The 10,158-nt window shown below is 34.1% G+C and overlaps 1 pseudogene; it reads right to left on the bottom strand.

The window, feature by feature from the left end:
* Positions 1–1,770: 1,770 nt before the first annotated feature.
* Positions 1,771–3,154, bottom strand: LOC101129934 (heterogeneous nuclear ribonucleoprotein A1-like; annotated as a pseudogene).
* Positions 3,155–10,158: the final 7,004 nt, after the last annotated feature.

Here is a 10,158-nt window from a genome sequence, read left to right as displayed (position 1 = left end):
CATTTGTATATCACAGATTGATGTGTGACTGAGTGTGGATATTTAACAAATGTTTAATACCTCCTTTTATTTTACCTTTAAAGAACAACTCTAAAACAAGCCCAAAGCAAATACTGGAATAATTATGTACTTGTTAAAAGAAATGAACTGTTATTAAACTACTGTACTAGTTAAATGTTATGAGGATAATTATAATAATGGACTTTTAACATTTTTTATTTTATTTGTAAAATATGTGTGCTATTCATTGACATCTATGAGGTGTCTTCAAGTATAGAAATTACATTACTGGACCTCTTTTGGGATGTCATGGTAATAGAAGGAATACTCAGTAGGAGTCCAATACTCAGTAGATGTCCAAAATATCACACACCTATGAATTCTGGGTATGTGATTTGGTATGCTGTCAGATTTTAATCAGATAGTTTAAAATTTTTATAATTTCAAATGTTTAATTGAACAAATTATAAATTATTTATGACAGTACTCTTATGAAGTAGATGTTATAACACCTACCTCGTAAGACTACTGTCATAAATAAATGGGCAACATATGAAGAGGTACTAGGCATGTGTGGCACACAGTAGCTGCTCAATAAATATAAGACATTTTCCTCTTGTCATGGATTTATTTAACTTCAATAAGGCTTTGAGCTCTTTTCCCAGTGGAACTAATAAGTTTTTCATTATTCCATTAAGTATCTCTAATCAGTTAATCTCATTAGCACAGTAAACAAATTATTTCTAAGACAGTTTGCTAAAGCCTAGAATCCTATGTAGAACCATGGAACATATCAAAGCCAGTCCTCTGATACAAGAATTGCACATCTACCGATCTTTGAGAAAATCATATGCTAGCCAACTAAGCCATCCAATTAGAATCACTCCAGTGGATTTCAATTATAATTACTCATTCAACAATTTTCTGACCTAGACTTCTATATCCATCTCTCTAAGATCTCTCCATCTAGCTCTTTTTGGGAAAGCAATTCAGTAAGAATAAATGAACCAGTTTTTACTATTTGATTTATTATTGATTTTTTGCTTAATTTATCATGTAACAAATATTTAGCACTGTATTAAAAATATTCATCTGTAATTTCTTTCTTTTTGTAGACATCCTGTAGCTCTTTACATCTTAAGATACGGCTACGTATTTTAACTGTCTCTAGGTGTATGTTGATAAAGACACTATAGGACTGCTAACTTGTACCTCTATATCTATACCTCTGAGAGTAATAGAATTCTTGGTGGGGGGCACATGGCACTGAGAATAAATGATATGCTTTATTTAAGATACTCTAATTTGGGGTGTTTGGCAACTCACAACAGAATCTAATTCTAATTTATCAGTCATCTGATGAATATAATTGTTAAGTGTATTTTAAATTCATTCTACGTATATCAGTTTTTAACTACTAAACACAATATTCAAATCAAAAATTTTTTAAAAAGACATATTTATTTAGCATCATAATTACATTTAGCAATCAACAGCAAGGGTGCAAAAAACATCTACATTAAAACCCTTTGTTGGAACGCTTTACACTTTCCACAGAACAGAAACTAACATAACCTGTTATACAGTTAGTCACAAAAACAGTCCTTATGTTTTTTGCCCATACACATGACTATTGTCTCAAACATGTCTTCTTTGTGCAGGTCCTGCCACCACTGTGCTTGGCTGAGTTCACAAATCTGTGGTAACCTATTGCTTCCCTGTCGCTTCTCTGGCTCTCCTCTCCTACTAAGCTGTGTTTCCTGGCAGTAATTAAAATCTTCTGCCACTTCCATAGTTACTGCTGCTACTGGAACTGCCATAGCCACCGTGGTTTCGTGGTTTGGCGAAGTATTGACCTCCACCCACATAGGGGCCAGAGATTCTGGCTCCAAAGTTTCTTCCCTTCATCGGTCCAAAATTTGAAAACTGATTGTGATAATTGCCAAAATCATTGTAGCTTCCACCACCTCCAAAATTGCCTCCATCATCACCAAATCCATTGTAGCCATCCCCACTGCCACCAAAGCTACTGAAGTTTCCTCCACAACCAAAGTTGTCATTCCCACCATAAACACCTCCACGACTACCACCAAAGTTTCCAGAACCATTTCGACCTCTTTGGCTGGATGAAACACCAGCCATCTCTTGTTTGGCAGGGCTTTCCTAACTTCATAGTTGTGGCCATTCACAGAATGGTATTTCTGAATGACAATCTTATCCACAGAGTCATGATCATCAAAGGTTACAAAGGCAAAGCCCCTTTTCTTGACACTGCCTCTGTCAGTCATAATTTCAATCACTTCAATTTTTCCATATTGTTCAGAATAATTTCTTAGGTGATGTTCTTCAGTGTCTTCTTTAATGCCACCAACAAATATCTTTTTCACAGTTAAGCGGGCACCTGGTCTTTGAGAATCTTCTCTTGAGACAGCTCTCTTTGGTTCTACAACTCTTCCATCCACCTTGTGTGGCCTTGTATTCATGGCTGCATCCACCTCCTCCACAGTGGCATATGTGACAAACCCAAAGCCCCTGGAGCACTTGGTCTTTGGATCTCTCCTTACCACATAGTCCTTCAGTATTCCCCATGGCTCAAATGGTTCCTCAGGCTCTCATCGGTTGTTTCAAAGCCCAGCCGTCCAATGAAAAGTTTCTGCAGCTCTTCAGGCTCTTTCGAAGACTCTGACTAGACATGACAGTAGTAGGAAGAGAGACTCGAACGATGCTTCCTCAGCGGGTGGACAGAAAGGAGTAAGCTAACGAATCTCAAATCGGATTCGTTAACCATTTGTTGATTGTTAGAAGTTCTACGGCTTGTTTCTGCAACTGAGAAACATTAGCTCTGATCTCTATGCCAAGCAATAATTTTTAATTGCATAACAACATTCTGTCCACCAAAAATTCTCACAAAGTCTCATGATCAGTTACTCCTCACAAACTTTTCTAATATAGTTAGAATCCTCTGTGTCTATAACCTAGTAGAAGGTATTGAATGGGAGAATTTGGCTTAGGATTTATGATGTATTCTACAATCTTCAGAGAGCTTTGCAATCATTGTCCACTTAATGAACACAATAGCCATGTAATGTAGGTAAGTATTATTATCCCACAATTGAGTAAAATGAGAGGTTCAGTGTCTTGCCTTGGGCGACATAGTTAGCAGGTAACAAATTAGAGATTAAGATTTGAAAATTTCTGACGCTCCATGTGTTGTCTTTTTTTCCATTCTCTAAAAAGCAACTACATTCTATTCTGGAAGAAGTTTAATTTCTGTAGAGGTTACAATTATTCCTGAATAAGAATTTTTAAATACATTTTAGGCCTTTGAACTATCTATTTTATGGAACCCATATTGCATTCACATGTAGTTTAAACCTTCCAATATTAACTGATACACATAATCCAAAATGAATAATTCATTCATTCAACAAAAGTATTACAGATGCTTAATAATACCATAAAATAGCTGGTGCTAAGGCTAAAAAGAGTCAATAAGCCAAGGTTCCTACCTTCAGTAATTTCTTTGTCATTAATATTTTATGTTATAAAGAAACATAAATATTAATAATATATGTATATTTCACATATATGTTTAATATCCCCAAAATAATAATTTATACTAGAGAAAATTCAAGTAATCTTTAAAACCTATCCAACTTAATCAACATGCTATGTTTATTTTGCTTTAGGTATAAAGGAGCTTTCAAGTCCAGTTCACTGTAGTTAATAAACTAATATAAAATTGCAAAGACATCTGTTTTATCCATAGTTACACAAGTTAAATTGAGAAAAATTTTATTAAAATAGTGTTTTACAAAATATAGAGTTTAGTTCCAGGCAAGAAATTATTTAAACACAAAAAAACTTCAAGTCAAAGAGTGTTTTGTATGACTATATATAAACACTAAACTTGTGTTCCCTAAAATGTGATATTTTCTTTGTGTGGGAAGAATTAATTCACTTTGTCTCTACGCTACAAAGGAGTGAATGTCACAAGAGAAAAGGCTTGAATTATTATAATCCCTAAGAGAAGTTACTGTAGATGATATTGGATAAGATGATTTCTAAAGGACCAATACCGTGTAACGAGGGAGTGGAATAGCCTAATGAATTTTGAGGCCCCTTATACAATTAATGGCTTGAAGTGCTGTCTTCTGTTGTCTTTCTTATTGTTGATATTAACTTTGTTAAAATTATTTATTTGCTTTGTCTTTAAATAGATTTTTAACCAGTAGAGCTTCCATTCTTCAATACATGCACAAAATCTTCCAATTTTAGGGTGTCATTTGAGAATGACAGCAGCAATTTTTTTAATGCAATGAAAATCTCACAAATATCAGGATTGTTCAACAGGGTAGGAGTCCAATTGCTTTCCTAAGACTTTGTATTGGAAACCAAAAAATTCTAAAATAAAATGTTTTAGTTCATTTTTAGCTCACAAATACATGGCTTGTCTTTTGTGATAATCACAAGAGAACTTTTTCAAAAATGAATATACACAATACATTTATCTAGTATATATTTTTTAAAAGCTAGGTAAATTTCCAGACATTTTAAATGTGTATTTCTTCAATTACGATACTTGTTATGTTATCCCTCTGAGGTTGGTAAGCACAACAGTCTTATTCTGGTATTACTGATAAGAAGATGAAGGCAGACAGGGCTCAGATGACATATTTATTACAGCAGAGGAAATTAATGACAGCTCTAGGATCTAACTCAGAAGCTCTGGCTCACTTACCAATAGTTTGCATATTTGTTTAAAATAAAAATATCACACAGCAAACTGACTGTAAACCTCAGCAGTGCCTCTTACCATGGCACCTGAATTTTCTCTTTAACTTAAAAATAAAAAAGAGCAATAACATCAACACACTTCTACTTCTTATTTTTCATAAAGTTTCTAAAAATGAGAAATAGTTTGGTACATCTGTGTATAAATCCTAACTGGAAAAGTTTTCAAGCAGTAAGTGCCTCAGAAAGCTAACTCAAACATTACACTACATATTGCTATGAAAGCTTCGAGGGAATTTGAGATTTGGATTGGACTCGGGAAAATTCTTCAACAGTCCATCCAGTTATAAATATTTTGTGTGGAGTTTGTCTTTATGTTTTCTCCCATGGATGTGTGTGGACATTTTTTTAAAAAAAGAAATCTTGAATTTTACTTTTAAATAGGACAGTAATCATGAATTTTAGGGGGAAAAACTGGATGCCTAAAATGAATTAAACTACCTAAAGATAACCATTTGCTCCTTTTTTAGGGCATAGTCAATTCTATTCACCTTAAGTAAGCATACTGTTCATCCTACGATAATAAAATGTAGATATTAGTACCTGAAATATTCCAGTGTTCACAAATTTTAGTTCCTGAAACTAAATTTGCCTGTAACTGAGCTAAATAGGACAGAAATCATCTTACCCAATCAGTGAAAACTGCAGATGAGGGTACAGGGATTATTCCAGCCCAATAATTTGGAAGAATTTATCCCCATTTCCACACACACAAAACAGGTTTTATATTGAGGGTTCTTCTCTTCCTTTAAATTGCAGACTACTGTAAAAGGATAGACTTTATTTATAATGTGACTTCAAAACTGGGACAATTTAAATCAAGTCTTATGTACAAAAGAATGGATGTTGGGAAAGGGGACAGCAAGACTGGTGTGGTAAAGTATGGGGCAGTTTGGGAAGGGAAGTAACAGAAATGGCAATAATATTCTTCAATCTTCATTGTGCCATCAATCACAATTTTAGTTTTTTGTTTTGTTTTGTTTTTGAGACGGAGTCTCGCTCTGTCACCCAGGCTGGAGTGGAGTGGCGCGATCTCGGCTCACTGCAAGCTCTGCTTCCCAGGTTCACGCCATTCTCCTGCCTCAGCCTCCCGAGTAGCTGGGACTACAGGTGCCCGCCACCACGCCCGGCTAATTTTTTTGTATTTTCAGTAGAGACGGGGTTTTACCGTGTTTGCCAGGACGGTCTCGATCTACTGACCTCGTGATCCAACTGCCTCGGCCTCCCAAAGTGCTAGGATTACAGGCGTGAGCCACCGCGCCCGGCACAATTTTAGTTTTTAAAGCTAAAAAGAGGAGAATGATTAAAAAAAAAAAAAAAAAGCATGAAGAGAAAATAGTTAAAGGAGAAAGTGGGTGAAATGGACATTGAGGGAAGTGCTACAGATTGATTTGCAAGTTTTTAAGAGTAGATGTTCCCGTGTCAACTCTCACCAATCATTCAGCTATATTAAGTACTCTAAATACACTGGAGGGTCCTTAAACAGTATTTGCTATAGAGCAGAATTCAGCATGTGAACTGTAATCAAAGAATTTTAGATTGCAAAAGTATATCATTAACTCACCCTGTATGAGTCCCTAGAATATAGTTATAGCAAAGCTTCTGGTACACATGTCCTCCCAGTGTGTATGTGTGTGGACATGTGTATGTGTGAGATACTATGCTCTATAAATCGCTAACTTACTCCACAGAAGATAGGAAAATATCCGGTGTATATAAATGTGAATTGTGTATTTTAGACTCTAGTGCCACCATAAATTTCACCCTTCTTTCCATATTAGTATTAAAATATTCATGTCTGCAATTTTCAAAGAATGTTGCTCACAGCAACATCCTGACTGTCTATCCGTGGGTCAGTATCCCATGCTGCCTTAATGGTAGCTTTCTCTAGAGTGTTTTTGTGGCAATCAACATGGAAGAAAAATACAAAAGAAATATTACTCATCAGATATCCATTGTATCTACAGTGCTAGGTTTGCTATATAAAATATTCACAATGTTATTTTATATATTCAGAATAAAAAACAGGAACTTAAAATGTACATTTTGAGAGTATGTACCACATATAGGCAATCTCTTCTAGTAGAAAAATAAGAGAAAATTGTACTATAATTTTTGTTCTATAATATCAAACACTCAGCCAATTAATTATTATTTATTCCATGGCCCAAAAGTAAGATACATGTATTTCTTTTATTATTTTATAACTTTTTTTACATTACTATTTTTACTGATCTTTTTATTTTTCATATCAAGCAATTAAACCCATGTTCTGTCTTCTGGCAAGGTGAATAAAAATTAAATATTCATTCAAATAATCTCCATGCTTATGTTCAACAACCCACATCTAAAATATTATTAATGTGTTAAATTATTAAACATAAATCACAGGACAAAACTTTCAGCTTGTAAAAGTCACCAAGGTAAGTCATGGAATCTCAGTGTCATTTAGTTTTTTATTATATAAATTGAATTTTTAAAAAGGCATGTAGAGTTCCTTCACATAACTAAAAATAGCTACACAAGAGTAGGTAATTATTTCATTATGCAAACGTGAAACAACACTTCATTGATTTACACAACAAAAAAAATTTTCTAAGAGTAATGTGAAGTATTTAGTTTCCAGTTTTCTCTTTGAAAGGCTTCATATATTCATTGACATTTAAATACTCAGACATAAGACATATTTTCCTGTTGTGAAAATAGTGTGTGCACACGTGTACTTACAAAGAATAATACAAATGTGTTGCACATAACAAGAATAAAAGTTAACAATGAGGAATTTAAACATGAATATTCATTCAAAATAATTCAAGCATCAGGATAATATTAATTTAGACTTTGTAAATACTGATTTTCACTATAAGCCCTGAAGATATTCATCAAAAACATGTTTGCTATGATTATGTTTCCAAGGAATTAAGAGATTCATTGAACAACAAAAATGTACCCTAAGACCCATTTGTTAATCTATTCACTCATAGCTAAAGCCTGTACCCTAGCAAGCAAGCATGATCTTTTCTGCAATGTCTAACATAAACTATGGCACTTTAATAAATGATCACATTTGAAAACATAAATGCACTTCTCTCAAGGAAAGATCAAATAGAACTCTTGTTTAATTCATGTTATGAATATACTTTTCAGTTCAAATACTCTTTCAAGATGTTTTCCTGGTAAAATTCATATATCACATATATATATATATATATATATATATATATATAAACATATAGGGAGTGAGTGTGAAAAACTCTGTTGGAGAAGTTTTACACTTTGCAAGTCCTTTAATGAGAGTCAGAGAACGCCATCAGGAAGACTCATAAGCCTGTGTGAAGTGAGACTTATTTTAATGAAAAGCACTCTCACACACCTCATTTGTAGAATTATACTGAGCAGTTTAAATTCCTCATCTGTCACTTAGAGGTTAGGCTTATTGAAATGCATCCTGGACCACAGACTGCCTTTTTTCCTTTCTCTTGTTTTTACTACTGCTGAGTTTTTGTTCTGAAGGCCATTGATTGGTTCTGACAAGAAAGTAAAGCCCTACAATCTTGTGAAAGACCCATTGTTAGTGTCATCAGATGTCTTGGTGTACTCCTATGTGAATGAAATTGTGAAATGATAGATGTTCTGAGGGAGAATTCTTTCAGGCTTGTAACGTTATTTCAAAGTTTAAAATGTATCTCCTTATTTAGATGACTAATAGCTTGTCTCTGGCTTGACTATTGTTGATTAATTGGTCTAGAAAAACTAGTAGTAAAGCTTCTGTATTTTTCTAAAGATAAATCCACCAGAACAAACTACTCAAAGTCAGTAGAAAGAAAATACAATAAGCTGTAAAGTATGCCCTGGCTGAGAAAAGGGACAACAAAACTTTTGTAGATCAAAATGTGAAAAATACAATTACTTATTTATAGCTTGTCGGGTGTATTCCCACAACTCGTTTTGTTTCTGTTTTCCAGAACTTACTTCAGGAAGATTTTGAAACACTCCCACCAAACCAGTCTCTTTCTCACACCTCAGTTGTGCTCCAGACTTAAAACGATGTATTTATTTTGTTTTAAAGTATCAAGAATTTCCATAGAAATTACTGAAATATTGAATATAGATTGTGGATGCTCAGTTAAATCTTTGTTGAATTATTGGAAGGTGCTGTAATTTATTATTTTTATGAACTAGATTTTTTTGCTATAAGTTTTTATACTTGTTTTTAAAATGACTCAAATCCTCTTTGGCAAATATAGCACTTTGATCTTTAATAACTAAATGTTTATACAAATATAAATTAACAGTAATAATGTGCTGTGATGATCCTTGCTGTAATTATTTATGACGTGACCTAAAGAATATGTTATATTAATTATTTTCATAAACTTGCCAGCTACTAAGGTCTATTTTTTAATTTCTTTCCACTTCACTTTTCCCACATTTAACACTTAATACAGACCATTATAAACATTTGAACTGTGAAAATCTTCTGAACTATATTGATGCCTTAGTAAATTTCCTTGGAATATAAATTCAAAATATAAATTCCGAATTATCTAGCATGAGTACATCTAATCACTGACAAAGTCACCTTTTTTTTTTTTTTAAATACTTTAAGTTCTGGGGTACATGTACAGAACATGCAGGTTTATTATATAGGTATACACGTGCCATGGTGATTTGCTGCACCCATCAACCCGTCACCCACATTAGGTATTTCTCCTAATGCTATCCCTCCCCTAGCCCCCGATCTCCCAACAGGCCCCAGTGTGTGATGTTTCCCTCCCTGTGTCCATGTGTTCTCATTGTTCAACTCCCACTTACAAGTGAGAAATTGCGGTGTTTGCTTTTCTGTTCTCGTTATCACAATTTGCTGAGAATGATGGTTTTCAGCTTCGTCTATGACCCTGCAAAGGACATGAATGCATCCTTTTTTATGGCTGCATAGTATTCCATGGTGTATATGTGCCACAATTTCTTTATCCAGTCTATTATTGATGAACATTTAGGTTGGTTCCAAGTCTTTGCTATTGTGAATAGTGCTGCAATAAACATAGTGCATGTGTCTTTATAGTACAATGATTTATAATCCTTTGGGTATATACCCAGTAATGAGATTGCTGGGTCAAATGGTATTTCTGGTTCTAGATCCTTGAGGAATCGCCACACTGTCTTCCACAAACATTGAACTAATTTACACTCCCATCAACAGTGTAAAAGCATTCCTATTTCTCAACATCCTCTCCAGCATCTGTTGTTTCCTGACTTTTTAATAATCGCCATTCTAACTGGTGTGAGATGGTATCTCTTTGTGGTTTTGATTTGCATTTCTATAATGACCAGAGATGATGAGCATTTTTTCATGTGTCTGCT

This window comes from Gorilla gorilla, chromosome 1 (genome assembly GCF_029281585.2).
Source record: "Gorilla gorilla gorilla isolate KB3781 chromosome 1, NHGRI_mGorGor1-v2.1_pri, whole genome shotgun sequence".
In the NCBI taxonomy this organism is placed as follows: domain Eukaryota; kingdom Metazoa; phylum Chordata; class Mammalia; order Primates; family Hominidae; genus Gorilla; species Gorilla gorilla.
The sequence above is the reverse complement of the archived record's forward strand: the minus strand, read 5'-3'. Positions and strand labels throughout refer to the sequence as shown.